The 24,620-nt window shown below is 39.8% G+C and overlaps 1 protein-coding gene across 10 annotated transcripts in view; it reads right to left on the bottom strand.

Annotated features, from left to right (window-relative positions):
* Positions 1-24,620, bottom strand: part of LOC137424978 (monocarboxylate transporter 2) — a 106,451-nt gene that overhangs the window by 54,853 nt on the left and 26,978 nt on the right. For 3 of the 10 annotated variants that reach the window (XM_078776141.1, XM_068112915.2, XM_068112916.2), the window contains exon 1: positions 16,035-16,248. The gene's annotated coding sequence lies outside the window, so the exon portion shown is untranslated. Of the gene's footprint in view, positions 1-11,493; positions 11,585-11,803; positions 11,912-16,022; positions 16,265-16,442; positions 16,566-24,620 lie in introns of those variants that run through there. The other 7 variants (XM_078776143.1, XM_068112917.2, XM_078776139.1 and 4 more) reach the window with 6 other exon arrangements.

Raw genomic sequence — 24,620 nt, 5'->3', positions numbered from 1 at the left:
AATGTAAGGAAAGGTTGATCGAATTTCTCATGGAAGAATGGTGCCACATCCCTCCTGCAGAATTCCAGACGCTAGTGGACTCTACATGCCATGGCGCATGCAGGCTGTAATGACCGCACGTAGTGGCCCTATGCCCTGTTAAGTAACATTACTTTTTTTTTTTGTCCATTACCTGCCTAGGAGGTTACACTGCCTAGCAGAAGGAAACTGATTGCAAATCCCCCTGCTGCCTTGCAGGGTATGTCTCGTTAGACAAAGGCTAGGTCCACAGCCGATTCTGTGGTGGCGTCAGGAAGGGGATCCAGCCACAAAAAAAACATGCCTCAAATATGCCTTTTGGTGAAACAGCCGTAAAACAATGATGATGATGATGATGATGATTTCCTGTACATCAAAATTTCTGCACACCAACCTTATAATTAAAAGGGAAACCAATTTTAAACAAGTCAGAGTGAGGATTCCTTTTGTCTCCTATCAGTCCCAATGAATGATCTTGTTCCAAGCATTCAGCAATTGCGAGCCGGTGCCAGCTTAGGATCCAAGGATCCTGGGTTCGAATCCCGGTCGATCGCTGAATTAACGCCAGGGGGGTTGACTCAGCCTGTCATCCTTCAGAGGTCGGCTAATTGAGTACCAGTACACTGGTAATTCCCTGTTTATCGTAAAAAGGCGACAAACAGGGTTGACGGCAGGAAGGGCATCCGGCCGTAAAACATTGCTTCAAAAAGGGGACCAAAAAACAACAACCACGGTCCCCAAAAAGGCCAACCCCCGCTTTGCGGGGAAAAATGGCCTCTAAACGGTGGTTTATAAATACAGTAGACCAAATATACTTTTTTATTTGGGCGGTGCATAATGCCGCATTCGGTGCCAAAAATAATAAAAATAACCCGATGTACATATATGAAGCAAAAACATACATACAGCTTAAATGGATATATAATAGAGTGGTTATACACTTGGGATTATTCAAATTGCTCTGGGCATACATACAATTTCAAATATATTAAAAGTAGATCCTTGTCAAATATTTCACTTTACAAGTTTGTATCAAAAATTATAGGGTGAAAAGTTAGAAATTTGTTTATGATCATGTCTCAGTGGAGATTTGAGCTTCATTTCTCTGTTAACTGTGAAATCTACAACGCAGAGGTACCTTGGATCACTACTTGTTATCCAAGCCGATACCATGCAAACTTACTCGGAGGACCTTGACAAGCTTCCACTTTTCTGGTGAAAACCGAGTCACATGGAAGAGGTCGCCAGAGATTTGAACCGCACATTGTACAGGCTCGGAAAAGGAATGTCATTGTGAACTTGTACATCAGCACTCAGTGTCTACACCAAGGCATGATGGATGGGCTCCAATGGTACAAGACAACCTGTAATGTGGATGTTAACCATTTAAAAAATTCATAAAAATTATAAATAAATAAAATAAAATAAAAATAGCAGGTTTGTATCTCATTGCCATGATACATGATAACAAGCCTGGTGTTTGCTTAGCGGTTAGGGTGCCGGCTTGGGATCCCAGGATCCTGAGTTCGAATCCCGGTCGATCGCTGAATTAAGGCCAGGGGGGTTGACTCAGCCTGTCATCCTTCTGAGGTCGGCAAATTGAGTACCAGCTTGCTGGGATGAATGATCACGGTGTGTACCCCAATTTAGAATAGGTACACCGTATCCCTGCGCATCGTAAGAGGCGACCAAGGGTTGGCGTCAGGAAGGGCATCCGGCCATAAAAACATTGCCTCAAACAGGGAACCATGAGCTCATGGGGCCCGCAAGGCTAACCCCTGCTCTAGCGGGGAAAATGGCCTTAAAACGATCATTCATTGTTATTATTTGGAGCATTATTTGGATTATTTTTGGAGCATTATTTGGAGGACATTAAATATCCCAGGGTGTCCTTCATGAAGAGAAGTCGAGTAACCGCTGGCACCATTAACAAATTACAAATTCCTGCCATACTACTATATCCTGGTGTTGGCTTAGCGGTTAGGGTGCTGGCTTGGGATCCCAGGATCATGGGTTCGAATCTTGGTTGATAATAATAATAATAATAATTCATTTATTTTGTATAGCGCTTTTCCAGAAGCCCAAAGGCGCTTTGACAGAGTGGCAAACATAATGCATAACAATACATGAAAACAACAATTGCAAAAAGACAAGAATCAATAGGGAAATATTTAAAGCAAAAGGAGGGAGAAGGAGAAGAGATAGTCAGGGGTTAAATGCTGTGGGTTGAATGTTGAATGCAGTGTTGAACAGGTGGGTCTTTAGTGATGTTTTGAATGTGGTGAGTGAGGAGGAGTCTCTGATGGTGTGAGGTAGTGAGTTCCAGAGGGTGGGAGCAGCGATGGAGAAGGCCCTGTCCCCCCAGGATCTGAATTTGGTCCGGATGGAGGGGGTCAGGAGGTTGGTACCAGCAGAGCGGAGGTTGCGGGTGGGAGTGTGTCTGGAGAGGAGGTCAGCCAGGTAGGATGGGGCCAGGTTATGGAGGGCTTTGTATGTCAAGAGGAGGATTTTGTACTGGATTCTCTGGGGGATGGGGAGCCAGTGAAGCTTGTAAAGGACGGGGGTGATGTGGTCACGGGTCCGGGAATGGGTGAGTAGACGGGCAGCGGAGTTCTGAATGTATTGGAGTTTATTGGTGATTTTTGAGGGTGAACCATAGAGGAGGCTATTGCAGTAGTCCAGACGGGAGGTGATGAAGGCGTGGATGAGGGTTTCTGCAGCCGTGGAGGAGAGGGATGAGCGGAGACGGGCAATGTTTTTCAGGTGAAAGAAGGCTGACTTTGTGATCTGTTTAGTGTATTTGTCGAAGGAAAGGGTTTGGTCAAAGATGACGCCAAGATTCCGGATGTGAGGGGAGGTGGATACTGGGATACCGTCGATGTTGAGGGCAAAGTTATGGGTGGATTTTGTGAGCGTTTTTGGGCCAATGATGATTATTTCAGATTTATCACAGTTAAGCTTGAGGAAGTTGATTTGAAGCCAGGATTTTATTTCAGTGATGCAGTTTGTCAGGATAGAGTGGGTGTCGGTGGAGACGGACTTGGTGGAGATGAAAAGCTGGATGTCATCGGCGAAGCAGTGGAATTGGAGACCATGACGGCGGATTAAGTGACCGAGCGGGGACAGGTAAAGGATGAAGAGGAGGGGGCCAAGAACTGAACCTTGGGGGACACCTTGGGGGAGGGGAGCAGTGGGGGATTTGCAGTTATTGATGGAGATGAACTGGCATCTGTCAGAGAGGTATGATTTAATCCAAGAGAGGGCAGTGCCGGTAACGTTAAAGGTGGATTCAAGTCGGGTGAGGAGGATAGTGTGATCGATGGTGTCAAAGGCAGCGCTGAGGTCGAGGAGGACGAGAATGTTGAGGTTGCCAGCGTCAGAGGAGAGGAGAAGGTCGTTGGTGATTTTGAGGAGAGCAGTTTCAGTACTGTGGTTGGAGCGGAATCCGGATTGGAATGTTTCATACAGGTTATTGGCAGAGAGATGATGTTTGAGTTGAGTGGCTACAGCGCGTTCCAAAACTTTTGACAGAAAGGGTAGGTTGGAGATGGGTCTGAAGTTGTTTAGGGTGTCAGGGTTTAGACCAGGTTTTTTTAGAATGGGGGTAACAGCAGCAATTTTGAGGGAAGGTGGGACGATGCCTGTAGACAGGGAGGAGTTTATTGTTGCAATGATAAGTGGAGAGAGAGCAGGGAGGGAGGCTTTGACAAAGCTGGAGGGGATGGGGTCAAGAGTGCAGGTGGCAGTTTTCATTCCTATGAGGAGTTCAGAGAGGTCAGTAGGGGAGATTGGGGAGAACCGAGACAAGGGATGGCAGGACAAGGGGGGGCAGGTGGTTGGAGGGGGAGCGGGTGCGGCGGTGGTCAAGCTGTTGTAGATGTTGTCAATTTTGCGTTGGAAGAAAGAGAGGAAGGAGATGCAGTTGTCTACTGTGAATGACTGGGTGGTGGTGTTCAGGGGGCGGAGGAGTTTGTTTATTGTCGAGAAGAGTGCTTTTGGATTTCCGGAGCCAGAGTGGATAATTTGAGAGTAGTAGGCAGAGCGGGCGCGGGAGAGGGCATCTTTGTAGTGTTGTATGTGGTCCTTGTAGGCTTGGGAGTGAACTGTGAGACCCGTTTTATTGCGGAGTCTTTCAAGTTGGCGAGCATGAGTTTTCATCAGGTGGAGTTCAGGGGTAAACCAGGGAGCAGAATGGGTGAAAGAAACTGTTTTGGTTTTTACAGGTGCAAGCTGGTCAAGGCAGGAGGAGAGAGTGTGGTTGTAGTAGTCAGTGAGGTCGGAAGGGGTGTGGAGGTCAATGAAGGGAGAAGTGGACATTTTTTCAGAGAGGGTGGATGAGAATGAGGTAGGTGAAAGAGCGTTTAGCTTACGGAAGTTGATTGTGCGATAATGCCTTGGTATTGGGGCGGGGATGTTGATGGTCAGAGTGATGGCTAAGTGGTCAGAGAGGGTGAGGTCGGAGCCATAGAGATGGTGCAAATTTAATCCAGTGGAGCAGACAAGGTCCAAAATGTGACCACGGATATGGGTAGGAAAGTCGACATGTTGAGTGAGGTTAAAGCAGGTGAGTAAATCAGTGAAGTCAGTGGTTATTGTGGAGTCAGTGGAGTCCATGTGGATATTGAAATCACCAAGGAGGAGGATTGAGGGGGAGAGGGAACATAGCTGGGTCAGAAAGTAGGAGAAGTCAGACAGGAATGATGGGTGTGGTTTGGGAGGGCGGTAGACGACAGCCATGACTGACTGCGTGTGACCAGAGAGTTTTAAAGCCAGGTGTTCAAATGATGGAGCAGATGAGATGGAGATGAGGTTGGTCTTGATGTCTTGACGGTGGATAACGGCAATTCCACCACCTCGGCCCTCCGAGCGTGGTTTATTGACGTAGGAATATCCATTGGGTGTGGTGAGGTTAAGTGTGTAGTAGTCCAGAGGTTGTTGCCAGGTTTCGGTGAGACAGAGAAAGTCCAGTTTGTTATCCAGGATGTATTCGTTCAGGATGAGGCATTTGTTGTTGAGGGACCGGGTGTTGAACAGGGTGAGCTTGATGTTGTTTTGAACAGCAGGGATGAATTCAGGTGATTTAGCCAGGGTTCGTAGGCAGGAGGTGCGATCGTGTGGGTTGCTGTGACCAGGTGCGCTGGGACGAAGAGTGAGAGTGCGCTGAGCCGACCAGAGGACGGGGATGGAGTGACCTGATTGCAAATAAACAAACTTACGACCGGAGCCACGGTGAATGTACCTGGGTCGTCGGAGGAGTCCATTTGATTTGATGGCAGAGATGCATGATGGGGTGGAGCGGGTATTGAGCAGAAGAAGCCTTGCGGCGGAGTACTTCAGAGCCATGCCAGGCAGGAGCGAAGGGACGAGTACGAGGCCAAGGTCGAGGAGGCAAAGCGGCAAACGCAGCGGCAAACGACTGCAGCCACTAATCAAGACCACAGCGGCAAACAGCCACCGCCGCAAACAACGGCCACAAACAACGGGAGCGGGCCTGAGGAAACAGTGGAGGAGCCGGGCAGGCGAAGCCAGGAGCAGAGCCGGGACCGAGCAGAGGGCAGACCCAACGGTCAAAAATCCGCCACGACCACCAGAAAAGCAAACTATGTACAATGGCCCAGTCGGAGAAGCGGCGAACAAGTAACGCCAGCGTCCTCTCCAGACCGGACCGCACTGATCACTGAATTAACACCAGTGGGGGTTGACTCAGCCTGTCATCCTTCCGATGTCGGCAAATTGAGTACCAGTTCACTGGTAATTCCCTGTGTGTCGCAAGAGGTGACTAACAGGGTTGGCGGCAGGAAGGGCATCTGGCTGTAAAACATTTCTTCAAAAAGGGGACCACGGTGCCAAAAAAGGCCAATCCCTGCTCTGCAGGGAATATTGGCCTCTAAAGGTGGTTCTTCTGCCATAACTACTGCTGGGAAGGTAATGGCAAACCACCAAGTATAACCCATGCAAATAAACTGCTGTGATAGGACTGAACCTGCCCCCACTCCCCGCCCCCGCTGAATACCAGAATAAATAGAGTAAAATTAATTTGCATTTTATGTGAGCCAAGCTCAGGGAATATTGTCAGAAGGGCTCGGCAAGTTAATAAATCGTTATTTAAAACAAAAAAAAAACCGGTGGAAAGGCTTTGTTCAGAACAACACTTCCAAACCTCCCTGGGTTTAGAAGCACCAATGAGAAGGAGGAAAAGTGAAATGGATATGGAGTTGTAGGCATAAACATAATCTCCAAAGCCCTTAAGTCAAAGAATGTCGCTGAGAAGGAACCTTGAGCTTTTAAGGCGTAAAATGTCAGGCCAGCTGCTTAGTAATGTGAGCAGCAGGATTTGTACTGGGGTCAACATAGCCCTGATAAATGGCAAGGCCCGTCACACCGGATTTGAAAGGGTAGCAAGCATGCCAGTTCCAAAGGGAATTCCCTCTTCCCAAAACAAATCTTGCACAGCCTTCACTACATGTGGCCAACCAAAACATCAAAACCATCCACTTGTAGGAAAAGTCTAAAAAAGCTACATGTGAGAAAAGAAATAATGAATTAACTCAGCAACTGAAGAGTTCTGGTATTAAGAAATAATTTACATGATCATGGATCCCACCAAAATCGAGTCATAAAGTTTATAATCATAGGTGCATGAATCTTCATCCACCTGCAGGGTCCATGTGGGTTTGGATATGGATAACCGAACGGCAATTGGAAGAATTTGAAGCCGCAAAGAATACAAAATCGCACGCTTTTTGCAATGGCTTCTATTCTACTCGCCTGATGGTTGAGTGCAGACGTCATCGTACAATCCATCAAAATAATGGCGACAAAACAAAACAGCAAGGTTAATAAATTACCTCACAAACAGCAACATGTGATGAGGTGGGGCTCATTCAAACAGAGCATGACAAAACAAACTATGACCCCTATCACCCCAAGTTCCCACTGCACGGCATGAACCAGGGGTCAAATCCAAAAAATCGTTACATATTTCATGTCCCCCAATGTTGTTTCATTAAAAGGTTTCAAAATGTGCACGTATATGCATTTTATGGTATTTGAGCTTTTGACCCCGTCACAGGGTGCAGGGCCAAAAATGATACTGCCCTTGCATCTTCATGCCATGTGTAGATCATAACTACCAAGTTTAGTGAATTTCTGGCCAACTGTTTAGGAGATGGCGAGATGGAGGGATGGTCAGACAGACAGACAGTAGCCGATTACAATATTCCCCCATTTTTGTTTTCAAAAAGTGTGGGGATAATGAAGAAGCATGGTTTCTCCAGTGGAAGCTTGAAACCAAATTAGAATCTATGCAATACACAAATTTCAAAAATGATATAATCTGCCCAAGAATGCTCGGAGCACATAAGCAGAAATCCCAGGAAATGGCGATCTTTGGGGCACTATAAAGTATTGTCCTGTTCCTAGGGATTAAAATCTTCCAAGGAAACAGATAGACGAACGAGCTTACACTCCGAGGTGTTCAGTCAAAAATGACGGTGTTCTTTACACACGAGGGAAAGGATAATGACGAACTTACCTTCACGGGTCCCACCGGACGTCCTCGAACCTGCGATAATTAATTCAAACCGACACGGATTTAAAATGTACAAAAATACCGGCTTTATTGAAGAAATGCCAGTAACAAAATAACACCCGGCAAAACTAAGATTCCTAAATGGGACGTCCCCACACAAAGGGAAAAATAAAGGTGAAAATAAAGCATGTTTTTAGTACTTAGCTCTGAGCGTCTCCTGAACTCCCGAGCGGGAATCGTCAAAACCCCTGCGTCCTTGGCGGGAACAGCACAGGCCTCAGTGCACTCGTGGGAAACGCAGGCCTCGGTCCACAGTCCGTGTGCGGGATACCGCAGGCCTCGGTCCGCAGTTCACTCCTCCTCACGATCTTCGAAACCTCCAATGTCCCTAGCGCGAGAGCACTATGAACTGTGACTGCATGGCACCAAGGTTCCAACGCAAGAAGAGACAAAATGTCGGAACACGACCGTTCACCTCCAGATCCAGAAAGCCAAGAGAGAAAATATCCAGGAGAGTGTTCTTTTGTTCTCAAGGCTGACGTCATCCGACGCAGCCCATGCCTGCTCCTATCAGCCAGTCCCTCTCTTCGTTGCTAGACAAATCTCACCAATCACTGCTCTCTGGGCGTGGCCTCACGGACCTGCCTGCTTGATGTTATCACCCGTCGGTGGTATCATCGTTGGTGCTCAAAGTCCTGTTTCCGGTTAGCTTTTATTTATTGTCTTTTAATGCGCTATTGCCTGACTTTGTGTGTGTGCTGCATTGTCATAAGTAACAGAGGAAAGTTAACAGAGGCCATTTACATACAGGGGATTAATTACCCATAATCCCTAACTAATTAACATAACCGTTACCCATTACCCATAATCCCTCTCATGGGGACACTTATACGCGCTTACACGACATCCGGTCTAAACGAATTTCCTACTTGCGATACATGGGCGTTCTTCTGCTTCACGACAGTCGGAGCACACTACCTATACAATTCTACCTGGACTAAGGTAATCATTGTCTACCTCCAACAAACGTAACGGTATATTGTGTGAGCGAGACAAGGATTGTTACTTAAAATGTCTCACAAAACTTTTAAAGGAAGCCTAAGAAACGTATCTGAGAAAAATACTTGAGAAAGGTCAAGCACAACTAAACACAACTAAACACAACACAACCTCAGCACAACTAAAGACTTAGAGAATTTTCTTTTCTTATCTCGCTGCCCGTACTGCAAACTCCCAACTATGTGCGCCGGGCCGGTACAAGGCCTGCGTGGAATGGTGTGTGCTGCGCAAGTCCCCGACGGATCTCCACTCGTGAATGGACCGTGTATCTGGATTGGGCGCTTCTGAACACAGATGGGAAAGACATATCTGGAGCTTGTGAGCATACAGGGTAAGTTTAAAAGGATGTCTTTTACTATTGATCATGTTGGGAAGGACAGGGGGCAAAATGGATCAGAGCTGTGAGGGCTGTTATAAATTTATGGTTCATTTTGCTCGGGGTAACAAAATAAATCATACTAGATTTTTGCATCTATTGCTAAAAGGAGGTGTGTATGTGTGTATGTGTGTATGTGTATACGTTATACCCATGGCTGAATGCCTGATGCTAGCTTGTACAAACAGGAAATTATAGGAACTCAACACCTCATTCATGGATATTCTTTGTGTTCCAATATTTCCATGAGTGCGATTTGCATTAAGGAACAGAATAATCAGGGTTAACCATTCTGAAATTGCAACTCTTTTGTACAAATGCTGAAAATTTGTATAAAAGACTATTTGAATTACAGATTTTGTGTTAGCAACGGCAAGTTAAAAGTAGTGTCCGGCGAGCAGAACCGAGTCGCAAAAAGGCCTCCTTAGCATTCATACGCCATTTTGAAAATCACGTATTGAACCACAAGGAAGTACTGCCACGCAATAAACTACTCAGCTGGCAAGGATGATTGCTTCTATTTGTTGGACACCAAGTGAATACTGCCAACTGGCAATACTCTTCACAAACTATAATCACAAAGGAATGTTATTGCAGCCTCATGCAAAAATTGCAGTAGGTCACAGGGACAAAACACCAAAGGGATGTTGACCAAAGGTGTGCTACTTCATGAAAACACACTTGCGCACAATGTCCACATTACACAGACAGCCATTCTTGACTGTAGCCTTGAACAGATTGCCCGCTCACAACGCTGGTACAGCTTGGACTTGGCCCTCTGACTATCATCTGCTTCGACATTTCCAACTACAAGTAAGACTGAGGGAACCAAATTTTACTGGCATAAACAGTTTGAAGGACAAATGGGGAAACTGCATGGAAGTAAAGGTACACTGTTTATCCCCGTGCTTTTTGAAGCAAAAAAAAAACAAAAAACAAGTCAGGAGACGACGATGGTTCACGTGCGAGCGGTATTCAATGACAAAGGACGGACTGTAACCGAAACAGGCCTGGACAGGCCAGGAAATGTCAAAACGAAGGTTACTGACCTTGAAATGAGATAGAAAATAATGTATAATCAGTTATGAGGTTAGTTAGCTACACAATACCGAAAATTCGGTGAAAAATGAAATGAAAATAAATAAAATAAAATAAATAAATAACAAAATTAAAAAAATATTTAAAAATAAATTAAAAATCGAGCTCCGTGGGGCTAGACACATGACATTGGCCTAACCAAATATCGAAACCCCTGTCAGATTCCACCAAACCCCTCGGAGAAGATGTAGCTTGAACTTGATTACCCCATAAAAAGACATCTTTTTCAGGCGTCGCTCCGCCCACAATGGGCGCAATACACCCACTCGAGGCAGGACACAACTAGATCATGATATCAACCTCCCACCCAAGTTTCATCAAGATCGGATGATATCATCGGGTAGTTATGCTGTGGACACACACAATGAATATAGTGGTCACTTGATAACTCGTGAACCACAAAACGGAGGAGTGGGGGGTGAGAGCATATTGTAATCAGGTCTATCTCCTCCAAAACGGCTGTGAAGAAATTCACCAAATTTGGTAGTTATGATCAGATGGGAAGAAGATGCGAGAGCATTATCATTTTTAGCTCCGCCACCCAGGTGGGTTCAAAAGGTCAAATACTGAAATATGCAATTATGGGCACATTATTAAACAATTTTAATGAAACTTTGTAGCGTATATGCAAACAAAATTGGGGGATGCATGAATCATGTAATGATTTTTGGGGATATGACACCCCCCCCCCCTCCCCTCCGACCCACCGGTCCATGCCCCAAAGGGTGGGGACTTGGGGTCACATCAGTCAAAAATGAGGGACAAAAATTAACTCTAAATTTTATATTGGGTCATTCCTGGTGGAAGCTTTTGCAGTCTTTCAACTCTGCTTTAGGTGGGAAACATGAGGATTTGTGATGCCATCAACTTCACTCCTGTGATTTTTTAAAGTAGTTATATCTTGGACTATTGGGAGATTCACATTCCAACACTTAACAGCCTCCACATCTCCCCTTAACAAGAATGACTACATAATAAACAGAAGTGGATAAATCCCTCCCAATTAAATACGCTTTCTTTTCCGGTACAATCCAATTGGGAGAACAAGTGCCTGGTTTCAGGACAAAAAAATTAAATTAAAATTGTGAATGTCGACAGATAGATGCCGTAATACCATTTCCTTTGTTCACCAAGCGTTTGATCAAAATTCGCTTTGGTGGGAGCATGTCCATTAGTAGAGGTCAGATGGCATTACACGAAACAAGAATGACCTTCATTAATAAATAACGTGCGCCATTCATTTCTGCAAGGTTACAACACATCTGTGAATGTGTGGCTGAAGCACGGGACCTCATCCAAGCCACGGCTTGGCCAATGGACGGTCAGAGCAATGAAACAAGGACGAGCATTGCACGTTGGAAACCAGAAAAATTAGTGCGTGAACGTCACAAAAGGGACACGTGTCACTCACACGTCCTCCGAGAAGGTTAAAAAGCCTAGCCGACGGCGGTCACGCTCCACCGTGCAGATCTCCAACACAAGCACGCACGCGGGGATGAAACCTGAGCACACGCAGGAACGCCGCTACATAAACAATCCCAGGGAGACTCTGATGGGAGTCTGGGCTGGCACAGCGGCACAAGCTATTTAAAGTGATTCTACAGCGTCAATTGATTACAGCTAGTGTAGTAGGAGAGATGACATTTTAAAATAACAACAGCATACATCACCACTGGAAACTATGCTGCTAATGCTAATAGAGCAAACCAAAACTCACTTACCAAACAGTACAAGTACCTCAACCAGGTTCCATTGTGTACACCAATGAATGAACAACTTCCACTCAAAACAAATCGCAACTGGAATAGGCAAATCACAACTTTGACGCCTTTTAATAAATTCACACACGTACAAGTATTTACTTGTATACATGAATTCAAATTCACATTTTTATACCACCCATCTACGTCACAACACACCCCCGAGTACGCCCCTCTGCGACAGGGCTGTCAATTATACCTGGCGGCACAAGGTGGGGAAAGCAAATACAAATCAGCAAGGAATTGGTGAAAGCAAGCAACGATCGATATGTGCATCAGGTATTCGAAGAGGAACATAAGTTGCAGAATGTGAAAGCAACACATTTAGGGAAAACAAAGCTGAGTCTATACTACATTGCAAGGTGACATTACTGCCACCTTGAAAAAATGTCACCGATACGACAGCAGGGAAAAAAAAAAAGATGGCCAAATGGAACCATTCCAGCATAGGAATTTCAGAAAAACCTATTAACTAGCAAGGACGATGGAGAAATCAGACCCAAAAACATCATATAAACCACGTTGAACTGATGGGGGCTAAAAGACGAAGCTTAACTGGACAAAAAGACCTCACGCAACGAACTACTTACTACAGGTGGACATTGAAAATAGGTAATTAAATAACAAAATTAATATCCCACGTAACAGCAACAACCTGTTGAACCTGGACCAATCAAGAATCAAATTAAAATCGAAAAATTCATAAAATCGGAACCAACAAAATTCATGAAACCGGGGTCCACCATCGACGGATTCTTAAAATCTCATGTAATCAAGAACAAATTGGTGATGGAACCAACAACATTCATGAAACCGGGGTCCACAATGGATGGATTCTTAAAATCTCATGTAATCAACAACAAATTGGTGATGGAACCAACTAAATTCATGAAACCAGGGTCCACAATGGATGGATTCTTAAAATCTCATGTAATCAACAACAAATTGGTGATGGAACCAACTAAATTCATGAAACCAGGGTCCACAATGGATGGATTCTTAAAATCTCATGTAATCAACAACAAATTGGTGATGGAACCAACAAAATTCATGAAACCGGGGCACAATGGATGGATTCTTAAAATCCCATGTAATCAAGAACAAATTGGTGATGGAACCAACAAAATTCATGAAACCGGGGCACAATGGATGGATTCTTAAAATCCCATGTAATCAAGAACAAATTGGTGATGGAACCAACAAAATTCATGAAACTGGGGTCCACCATCGACGGATTCTTAAAATCTCATGTAATCAAGAACAAATTGGTGATGGAACCAACAACATTCATGAAACCGGGGTCCACAATGGATGGATTCTTAAAATCTCATGTAATCAACAACAAATTGGTGATGGAACCAACTAAATTCATGAAACCAGGGTCCACAATGGATGGATTCTTAAAATCTCATGTAATCAACAACAAATTGGTGATGGAACCAACAAAATTCATGAAACCGGGGTCCACCATCGACGGATTCTTAAAATCTCATGTAATCAAGACCAAATTGGTGATGGAACCAACAAAATTCATGAAACCAGGGCACAATGGATGGATTCTTAAAATCTCATGTAATCAAGAACAAATTGGTGATGGAACCAACAAAATTCATGAAACCGGGGTCCACCATCGACGGATTCTTAAAATCTCATGTAATCAACAACAAATTGGTGATGGAACCAACAACATTCATGAAACCGGGGTCCACAATGGATGGATTCTTAAAATCCCATGTAATCAACAACAAATTGGTGATGGAACCAACAAAAGTCATGAAACCAGGGTCCACCATCGACGGATTCTTAAAATCCCATGTAATCAAGAACAAATTGGTGATGGAACCAACAAAAGTCATGAAAACGGGGTCCACCATCGACGGATTCTTAAAATCTCATGTAATCAACAACAAATTGGTGATGGAACCAACAAAAGTCATGAAACCAGGGTCCACCATCGACGGATTCTTAAAATCCCATGTAATCAAGAACAAATTGGTGATGGAACCAACAAAAGTCATGAAACCGGGGTCCACCATCGACGGATTCTTAAAATCCCATGTAATCAAGGCCAAATTGGTGATGGAACCAACAAAAGTCATGAAACCGGGGTCCACCATCGACGGATTCTTAAAATCCCATGTAATCAAGAACAAATTGGTGATGGAACCAACAAAAGTCATGAAACTGGGGTCCACCATCGACAGATTCTTAAAATCCCATGTAATCAAGAACAAATTGGTGATGGAACCAACAAAATTCATGAAACCGGGGTCCACAATGGATGGATTCTTAAAATCTCATGTAATCAACAACAAATTGGTGATGGAACCAACAAAAGTCATGAAACCGGGGTCCACCATCGACGGATTCTTAAAATCCCATGTAATCAAGAACAAATTGGTGATGGAACCAACAAAAGTCATGAAACCGGGGTCCACAATGGATGGATTCTTAAAATCTCATGTAATCAAGAACAAATTGGTGATGGAACCAACAACATTCATGAAACCGGGGTCCACAATGGATGGATTCTTAAAATCTCATGTAATCAAGAACAAATTGGTGATGGAACCAACAAAAGTCATGAAACTGGGGTCCACCATCGACGGATTCTTAAAATCCCATGTAATCAAGAACAAATTGGTGATGGAACCAACAACATTCATGAAACCGGGGTCCACAATGGATGGATTCTTAAAATCTCATGTAATCAACAACAAATTGGTGATGGAACCAACAAAAGTCATGAAACTGGGGTCCACCATCGACGGATTCTTAAAATCCCATGTAATCAAGAACAAATTGGTGATGGAACCAACAACATTCATGAAACCGGGGTCCACCATCGACGGATTCTTAAAATCTCATGTAATCAAGAACAAATTGGTGATGGAACCAACAAAATTCATGAAACCAGGGTCCACAATGGATGGATTCTTAAAATCTCATGTAATCAAGAACAAATTGGTGATGGAACCAACAACATTCATGAAACCGGGGTCCACCATCGACGGATTCTTAAAATCTCATGTAATCAAGAACAAATTGGTGATGGAACCAATAACATTCATGAAACCGGGGTCCACCATCGACGGATTCTTAAAATCTCATGTAATCAAGAACAAATTGGTGATGGAACCAACAAAATTCATGAAACCAGGGTCCACAATGGATGGATTCTTAAAATCTCATGTAATCAAGAACAAATTGGTGATGGAACCAACAACATTCATGAAACCGGGGTCCACCATCGACGGATTCTTAAAATCTCATGTAATCAAGACCAAATTGGTGATGGAACCAACAACATTCATGAAACCGGGGTCCACAATGGATGGATTCTTAAAATCTCATGTAATCAAGAACAAATTGGTGATGGAACCAACAACATTCATGAAACCGGGGTCCACCATCGACGGATTCTTAAAATCTCATGTAATCAAGAACAAATTGGTGATGGAACCAACAACATTCATGAAACCGGGGTCCACAATGGATGGATTCTTAAAATCTCATGTAATCAAGAACAAATTGGTGATGGAACCAACAAAATTCATGAAAACGGGGTCCACCATCGACGGATTCTTAAAATCTCATGTAATCAAGAACAAATTGGTGATGGAACCAACAAAATTCATGAAACCGGGGTCCACCATCGACGGATTCTTAAAATCTCATGTAATCAAGGAGAAACCTGCCCAGCCGGTTCGTGAAAGACTTGGGCCAAAAACTTTCCCGGTAGACTCCACAAGGTGGATCACGAATGAAGGACACAGCACAGATTAATATATCAACATTCCGTCATATGAAGGTACATTTATTCAAACGTCGTCATATAAGCTCACAGACAGAACATATATACATATAATTATATACATTAATAGCTAATCAGAAAATAAACATATAAACACCACAGGGAAGAAAGCCACGATGTACATCGATAGAGGTCGTGCCATGCATGACCCATCGGTGTACTTCGTCACGTAACGATAAACCGTTAAATTATACTCGCAATCGAACGGCTACACTTTATGATAGCAACTAGCAAATGACGTCACAACGCCACACGACGCCATACAGAACGCGATGTCAGTCACGTGTTCTTTCAACATCCCATAAAATTCTCCCAACCGGCCAATATCCGCAGGTTTGTATTGAGAAAAAAAGCAAAAAAGCAAACCTTCATTCTTACCTCCTCGTATTTCAACACCACCTCGCGCCAATGTCTCCTTTCCCCTTGTGTTTCGAACCTCTCTTCAGGCTCTGCCCAAAGAAATTATTTCGTGCTCACGAGTGGAATGGAGGGGGCGGAGCGACCGCCGCCGAGCGGGTGGTAAATCGGACGTCACGTCAGCATCGTGAGAACCCAAATTCCACTCATCACGCGGTGTTCTGTCTCTACCAACTCGAGATGGACCCGCTCTAGTGAACAAAAGAACGTCGGACATCAACCGATTAAAAGGCGGGAGAAATATCCCATTGAGAGCAAACAATAATCCATTGTTTTAAACGTCCTCAGTGCACCTTGGTATTAATTAATTGTATAACCCTAGGCACCTTCTCGCAACGTGTTACCCTACTTTTAATATCACAATCATACCTGTCATCAATAACCTAACATTCCACCTTATTTTCGACGCACGACAACACCTACGTGCCGCCCAAGCTGATGCCCGCCCACCACCAGCAAACTTCTCTCGACACAAAAACTATCATTAAAAACAGATTGTAAGTAACATATGCGGAAGATAAAGCAGCGAGGGCTGTACATCGGCCAACAGGGCGTGCTTCAATAAACGAAACCACCTGCTGAGGAACAAAACAACTGAAACGCCAATTTTGATGCGAAAACCTTGCGCTGCACTCAAATAACCTTCTTGTACCGGCACACGAAAAGTAAGGGCTACTTGTTTTCATGAAACGACTCGAATGAAAAAAAACATCGCGCCCATGTCCGAAGGAAGCGGTGCAGTTTGGCATTATGTGTGCAATCATGTAAGTTACAGGACTTTCAGATGCTGACAAGTTTAGAATTACCCTTTAGAATTACCCTTTAGAATTACCCTTTAGAATTACCCTTTAGAATTACCCTTTAGAATTACCCTTTAGAATTACACTTTAGAATTACCCTTTAGAATTACACTTTAGAATTACACTTTAGAATTATACTTTAGAATTACACTTTAGAATTACACTTTAGAATTACACTTTAGAATTACACTTTAGAATTACCCTTTATAATTACACTTTAGAATTACACTTTAGAATTACCCTTTAGAATTACCCGTTAGAATTACCCTTCAGAATTACCCTTTAGAATTACCCTTCAGAATTAACCTTCAGAATTACACTTTACAATTACCCTTCAGAATTACCCTTTAGAATTACCCTTTAGAATTACCCTTTAGAATTACCCTTTAGAATTACCCTTTAGAATTACCCTTTAGAATTACCCTTTAGAATTACCCTTTAGAATTACCCTTTTGAATTACCCTTTAGAATTACCCTTTGGAATTACCCTTTAGAATTACCCTTTAGAATTACCCTTTAGAATTACCCTTTAGAATTACCCTTTTGAATTACACTTTAGAATTACCCTTTAGAATTACCCGTTAGAATTACCCTTCAGAATTACCCTTTCGAATTACCCTTCAGAATTAACCTTCAGAATTACACTTTACAATTACCCTTTAGAATTACCCTTTAGAATTACCCTTTAGAATTACACTTCGGAATTACACTTTAGAATTAACCTTTAGAATTACCCTTTAGAATTACACTTTAGAATTAACCTTCAGAATTACACTTTACAATTACCCTTCAGAATTACCCTTTAGAATTACCCTTTAGAATTACCCTTTAGAATTACCCTTTAGAATTACCCTTTAGAATTACCCTTTAGAATTACCCTTTAGAATTACCCTTTAGAATTACCCTTTAGAATTACCCTTTTGAATTACCCTTTAGAATTACCCTTTGGAATTACCCTTTAGAATTACCCTTTAGAATTACCCTTTAGAATTACCCTTTAGAATTACCCTTTAGAATTACACTATAGAATTACACTTTAGAATTAACCTTTAGAATTACACTTTAGAATTACCCGTTAGAATTACCCTTCAGAATTACCCTTCAGAATTACCCTTTAGAATTACACTTTAGAATTACACTTTAGAATTACACTTTAGAATTACACTTCGGAATTACCCTTTAGAATTACACTTTAGAATTAACCTTTAGAATTACCCTTTAGAATTACACTTTAGAATTAACCTTCAGAATTACACTTTAGAATTACCCTTTAGAATTACACTTTAGAATTACCCTTTGGAATAACCCTTTGGAATTACCCTTTGGAATTACCCTTTAGAATTACCCTTTAGAATTACCCTTTAGAATTACCCTTTAGAATTACCCTTTAGAATTACCCTTTAGCATTACCCTTCAGGTTCCTTTAAAATTACACTTTAGAATTAACCTTTGGAAGTAACCTTTAGAATTACACTTTAGAATTAACCTTTAGAATTAAACAGAATCAAACTTTAGAATTATACTTAAGATTCCTTTAGAATCACCCTTTAGATTGCTTTATAATTGAATGAATGAATTAACCTTCAGAATTAACCTTTAGAATTACACTTTAGAATTAAACAGAATTAAACTTTAGAATTACCCTTTATATTCCGTTAGAATCACCCTTTAGAATTTACTTTTAGGATTACACTTTGGAATTAACCTTTAGAATTAACCTTTAGAATTAGCGTTCAGAATTACCTTTAGGATTACACTTTAGAATTAACCTTTAGAATTAACCTTCAGAATTAGCGTTCAGAATTACCTTTAGAATTACCCTTTAGAATTACCCTTTAGAATTACCCTTTAGAATTACCCGTTATCATTACCCTTTAGAATTACCCGTTTGAATTACCCTTTAGCATTACCCTTTAGGGTCCTTTAAAATTACCCTTTCGAATTACACTTTTAGAATTAACCTTTGGAAGTAACCTTTAGAATTACACTTTAGAATTAACCTTTAGAATTCAACAGAATCAAACTTTAGAATTATCCTTAAGATTCCTTTAGAATCACCCTTTAGATTCCTTTATAATTGAATGAATTAACCTTAAGAATTAACCTTTGGAATTAACGTTTAGAATTAACCTTGAGAATTAACCTTTAGAATTAAAATCTTAGAATTATTGAATTGAATTGAATGAATGAATTAACGTTTCGAATTAACCTTCAGAATTAACCTTTAGAATTACACTTTAGAATTAAACAGAATTAAACTTTAGAATTACCCTTTATATTCCTTTAGAATCACCCTTTAGAATTTACTTTTAGGATTACACTTTAGAATTAACCTTTAGAATTAACCTTTAGAATTAGCGTTCAGAATTACCTTTAGGATTACACTATAGAATTAACCTTTAGAATTAACCTTCAGAATTAGCGTTCAGAATTACCTTTAGAATTACACTTTAGAATTAAACTTTAGAATTACAGTTTAGAATTAAACTTTAGAATTACACTTAAGAATTAAACTTTAGAATTATCCGTTAGAATTACCCGTTAGAATTACCCTTTAAAATTACCCTTCAGGTTCCTTTAGAATTACCCTTTAGAATTACCCTTTAGAATTACACTTTAGAATTAACCTTTGGAAGTAACCTTTAGAATTACACTTTAGAATTAAACTTTAGAATTACACTTTAGAATTACCCATTAGAATTACCCGTTAGAATTACCCCTGAGAATTACCCGTTAGAATTACCCTTCAGAATTACCCTCCCGGTTCCTTTAAAATTACCGTTTAGAATTACACTTTAGAATTAACCTTTGGAAGTAACCTTTAGAATTACACTTAAGAATTAACATTTAGAAATAAACAGAATTAAAGTTTAGAATTATCCTTAAGATTCCTTTAGAGTCACCCTTTAGATTCCTTTATAATTGAATGAATGAATTGACCTTAAGAATTAACCTTTGGAATTAACCTTTAGAATTAACCTTGAGAATTAACCTTTAGAATTAAAAGCTTACAATTAACCTTTAGAATTAACCTTGAGAATTAACCTTGAGAATTAAACTTTAGAATTAACCTTTTGAATTAAAAGCTTAGAATTATTGACTTGAATTGAATGAATGAATTAACGTTTAGAATTAACCTTCAGAATTAACCTTTAGAATTACACTTTAGAATTAAACAGAATTAAACTTTAGAATTACCCTTTATATTCCTTTAGAATCACCCTTTAGAATTTACTTTTAGGATTACACTTTAGAATTACCCTTTAGAATTACACTTTAGAATTAACCTTTGGAAGTAACCTTTAGAATTACACTTCAGAATTAACCTTCAGAATTAAACAGAATTAAACTTTAGAATTATCCTTAAGATTCCTTTAGAATCACCCTTTAGATCCCTTTATAATTGAATGAATGAATTAACCTTTGGAATTAACCTTTAGAATTAACCTTGAGAATTAACCTTTAGAATTAAAAGCTTAGAATTATTGAATTGAATTGAATGAATGAATTAACGTTGAGAATTAACCTTCAGAATTAACCTTTAGATTGCTCGAGAATTAACCTTTAGAATTACACTTTGGAATTAAACAGAATTAAACTCTAGAATTACCCTTTATATTCCTTTAGAATCACCCTTCAGAATTTACTTTTAGGATTACACTTTATAATTAACCTTTAGAATTAACCTTTAGAATTAGCATTCAGAATTACCTTTAGAATTACACTTTAGAATGACTCTTCAGAATTACCTTTTAAAATTACACTTTAGAATTACACTTTAGAATTAAACTTTAGAATCACCCTTTAGAATTTACTTTTAGGATTACACTTTAGAATTAACCTTTAGAATTAACCTTTAGAATTAGTGTTCAGAATTACCTTTAGAATTACCCTTCAGAATTACACTTTAGAATTACCCTTTAGAATTACCCTTTGGAATTTCCCTTTAGAATTACCCTTTAGAATTACCCTTTAGAATTACCCTTTAGAATTACACTTTAGAATTACCCTTTAGAATTACCCTTTGGAATTAATCTTTAGAATTACCCTTCAGAATTACCCTTTAGAATTACCCTTTGGAATTACCCTTTAGAATTACCCTTTAGAATTACCCTTTAGAATTACCCTTTCGAATTACCCTTTAGAATTACCCTTCATAGTCAGGTTCACTATGTTTTTTCGTTCAAAATCATGGTAGATTAGCAAACCTATACATTTTTGGAAACGTTATTACATGGAAAATCTGAAAATCAATGTTTACATTTGCCAATTCCGACCAATTCGATTCGACCAATTCGACCAATCGACCAATTCCATTCGACCAATTCGACCATTCGACCATTCAACCAATCGCTTCGATCGACCATTCGACCAATTCGATCGATTCGATTCGATTCGATTCATCGAATTCGATTAGATCGACCATTCGACCAATTCGATTTGCCAATCAATTTGACCGACCTTTGCTTGTGTGGAACGGACTGTGAAAACGATGCGGACTATATTGTCGGATACGACACACAGGACAGTGATGACGAACTCTAAATGGCATATTCTGTAATCGTGTATGTTTGATGCCATTGACTGCCTGTGTATATTTTGTCATTGACTGCCTGTGGAGATGTGAAGTTATACTGACTGCATGTGTATATATGATTTTGCTGACTGGCTGTGTATGTTTGGTGATACGAATTATTGTGACACATTTTGATGTTATTAACTGCCTGTACAAAATGATAACATGTATTTGATTATGCAACTTATCGCGAATATAAAGACAGTATTTTGCAATTCAAAACCTTTGATTTGTGTCTTACCATTCCCCATAGCACTAATTTGATACTTTCGTTGGATTCCTTGTCCCTGAAAATATAGGTTTAGTATATTTTAAAAAGTTTTTAGGGTAATTAGAGGCAGAAATTGAACAAAATATGTATTTTACAGTGGCCATTTTGAAAATCCAAAATGGCCGCCATACAGGTATCTCTCCAAATGTAAACATTGATTTTTAGTTTCCTTATGCTATAACCTTTCCAAAAATGTATAGGTTTGCTAATCTACCATGATTTTGAACGAAATATAATTTATTGACATAGTGAACCTGACTATCAGGTTCCTTTAAAATTACCCTTTAGAATTACACTTTAGAATTAACCTTTGGAAGTAACCTTTGGAATTACACTTTAGAATTAACCTTTAGAATGAAACAGAATCAAACTTTAGAATTATCCTTAAGATTCCTTTAGAATCACCCTTTAGATTCCCTTATAATTGAATGAATGAATTAACCTTAAGAATTAAGCTTTAGAATTAACCTTGAGAATTAACCTTGAGAATTAACCTTTAGAATTAAAAGCTTAGAATTATTGAATTGAATTCAATGAATGAATTAACGTTCCGAATTAACCTTCAGAATTAACATTTGAGAATTACACTTTAGAACTAGAACGGGCACTCGGTAGAGCGCATACCTTCGCCGCAGCTACTGTTCTGTACTTGGCATGGGAGTGTAGGGAACAGAACAGTGAACAGTTTGGTGCTGATTTCATGCAAATCGGATAAGAATTGACCGAGTTATGACAAAAAACGCACATTTTGCAAGGTCGTGACCCCCCTGACCTTTGACCCCCAACCGCTAACAAGGGTAATGTCTTCACTGGGTCATGTCGTATATCACAAGATCGGGCATTGAATTCTGAACATTTTGGCATTAGTTGCATGCCAATTGGATAAAAATTGACCGCGCTATGGTAAAAATACGATTTTGACCTTTTCGTGACCTTGACCTTGACCTTTGACCCGATTGCTCCCAAAATCTAATCAAATGTGTCCCGTATAATAACCAATCATCCCACCAAATTTCATGCAATTCGGTTGAATACTTTTTGAGTTATGCGAATAACATACACACACACACACACACAGACATACAAATAAATACACAGCGATCAAAACATAACCTTCCGCTTTTGCGAAGGTAATTAAACAGAATTAAACTTTAGAATTACCCTTTATATTCCTTTAGAATCACCCTTTAGAATTTACTTTTAGGATTACATTTTAGAATTAACCTTTAGAATTAACCTTTAGAATTAACCTTTAGAATTAGCGTTCAGAATTACCTTTAGGATTATGCTTTAGAATTAACCTTTAGAATTAACCTTTAGAATTAGCGTTCAGAATTACCTTTAGAATAACCCTTTAAAATTACACTTTAGAATTACACTTTAGAATTAAACTTTAGAATTAAACTTTAGAATTACACTTTAGAATTAAACTTTAGAATTACCCGTTAGAATTACCCCTTAGAATTACCCTTTAGAATTACCCTTCAGGTTCCTTTAGAATTACCCTTAAGAATTACCCTTTAGAATTACACTTTAGAATTAACCTTTGGAAGTAACCTTTAGAATTACACTTTAGAATTAAACTTTAGAATTACACTTTAGAATTCACCTTCAGAATTAACTTTGAGAATGAAACAGAATAAAACTTTAGAATTAACCTTGAGAATTACACTTTAGAATTAACCTTAAGAATTAAACAGAATAAAACTTTAGAATTAACCTTGAGAATTACACTTTAGAATTAACCTGAAGAATTAAACAGAATAAAACTTTAGAATTATGCTGAAGATTCCTTTGGAATCACCCTTTAGAATTAACCTTTAGAATTACACTTTAGAATTACCCTTCAGAATCCCCCTTAGAATTATCGTTTAGAATAACCATTAGAATTACCCTTTAGAATTAACATTTGGAATTTACATTTAGAATTACACTTGAGAATTACCCTTTAGAATTACCCTTTAGAATTAACATTTGGAATTTACATTTAGAATTACACTTGAGAATTACCCTTTAGAAATAACCTTCAGAATTACACTTTTGAATTAACCTTTAGAATTAACCTTTAGAATTACCCTTTAGAATTACCCTTTATAATTACCCTTTAGAATTACCCTTTAGAATTACCGTTTAGAATTAACCTTTAGATTTAACCTATAGAATTACCCTTGAGAATTACACTTCAGAATCACCCTTTAAAAATAACCTTTAGAATTACACTTTCGAATTACCATTGAGAATTACCCTTTAGATTCCTTTAGAATTACCCTTTAGAATTAACATTTAGAATTAACATTTAGAATTACACTTGAGAATCACCCTTTAGAAATAACCTTCGGAATTACACTTTTGAATTAACCTTTTGAATTACCCTTTTGAATTAACTTTTCGAATTACCCTTTAGAATTAACCTTTAGATTCCTCTAAAATTACCTTTTAGAATGAACCTTTCGAATTACCCTTTGGAGGCCTTTAGAATTACACTTTAGAATTACCATTTAGAATTAACCTTTAGGATTACCCTTTAGAATTACCCTTTAGAATTGCACTTTAGAATTAACCTTTAGGATTACCCTTTAGAATTACCCTTTAGAATTGCACTTTAGAATTAACCTTTAGGATTACCCTTTAGAATTACACTTTAGAATTACGCTTTAGAATTACCCTTTAGAATTACCCTTTAGAATTACCCTTTAGAAATACCCTTTAGAAATACCCTTTAGAAATACCCTTTCGAAATACCCATCAGAATTACCCATTCGAATCACCCATTCGAATTACCCTTTAGAATTACCCTTTAGAATTAGCCTTTAGAATTACCCATTAGAATTACCATTTGGAATTACTCTTCAGAATTACCCATTATAATTATTTGGAATTCGGCCAAAACTCAGGAATTC

Source organism: Myxine glutinosa, chromosome 4 (genome assembly GCF_964187855.1).
Source record: "Myxine glutinosa chromosome 4, kmMyxGlut1.1, whole genome shotgun sequence".
In the NCBI taxonomy this organism is placed as follows: domain Eukaryota; kingdom Metazoa; phylum Chordata; class Myxini; order Myxiniformes; family Myxinidae; genus Myxine; species Myxine glutinosa.
This window is presented reverse-complemented; position numbering and strand designations above follow the sequence as displayed.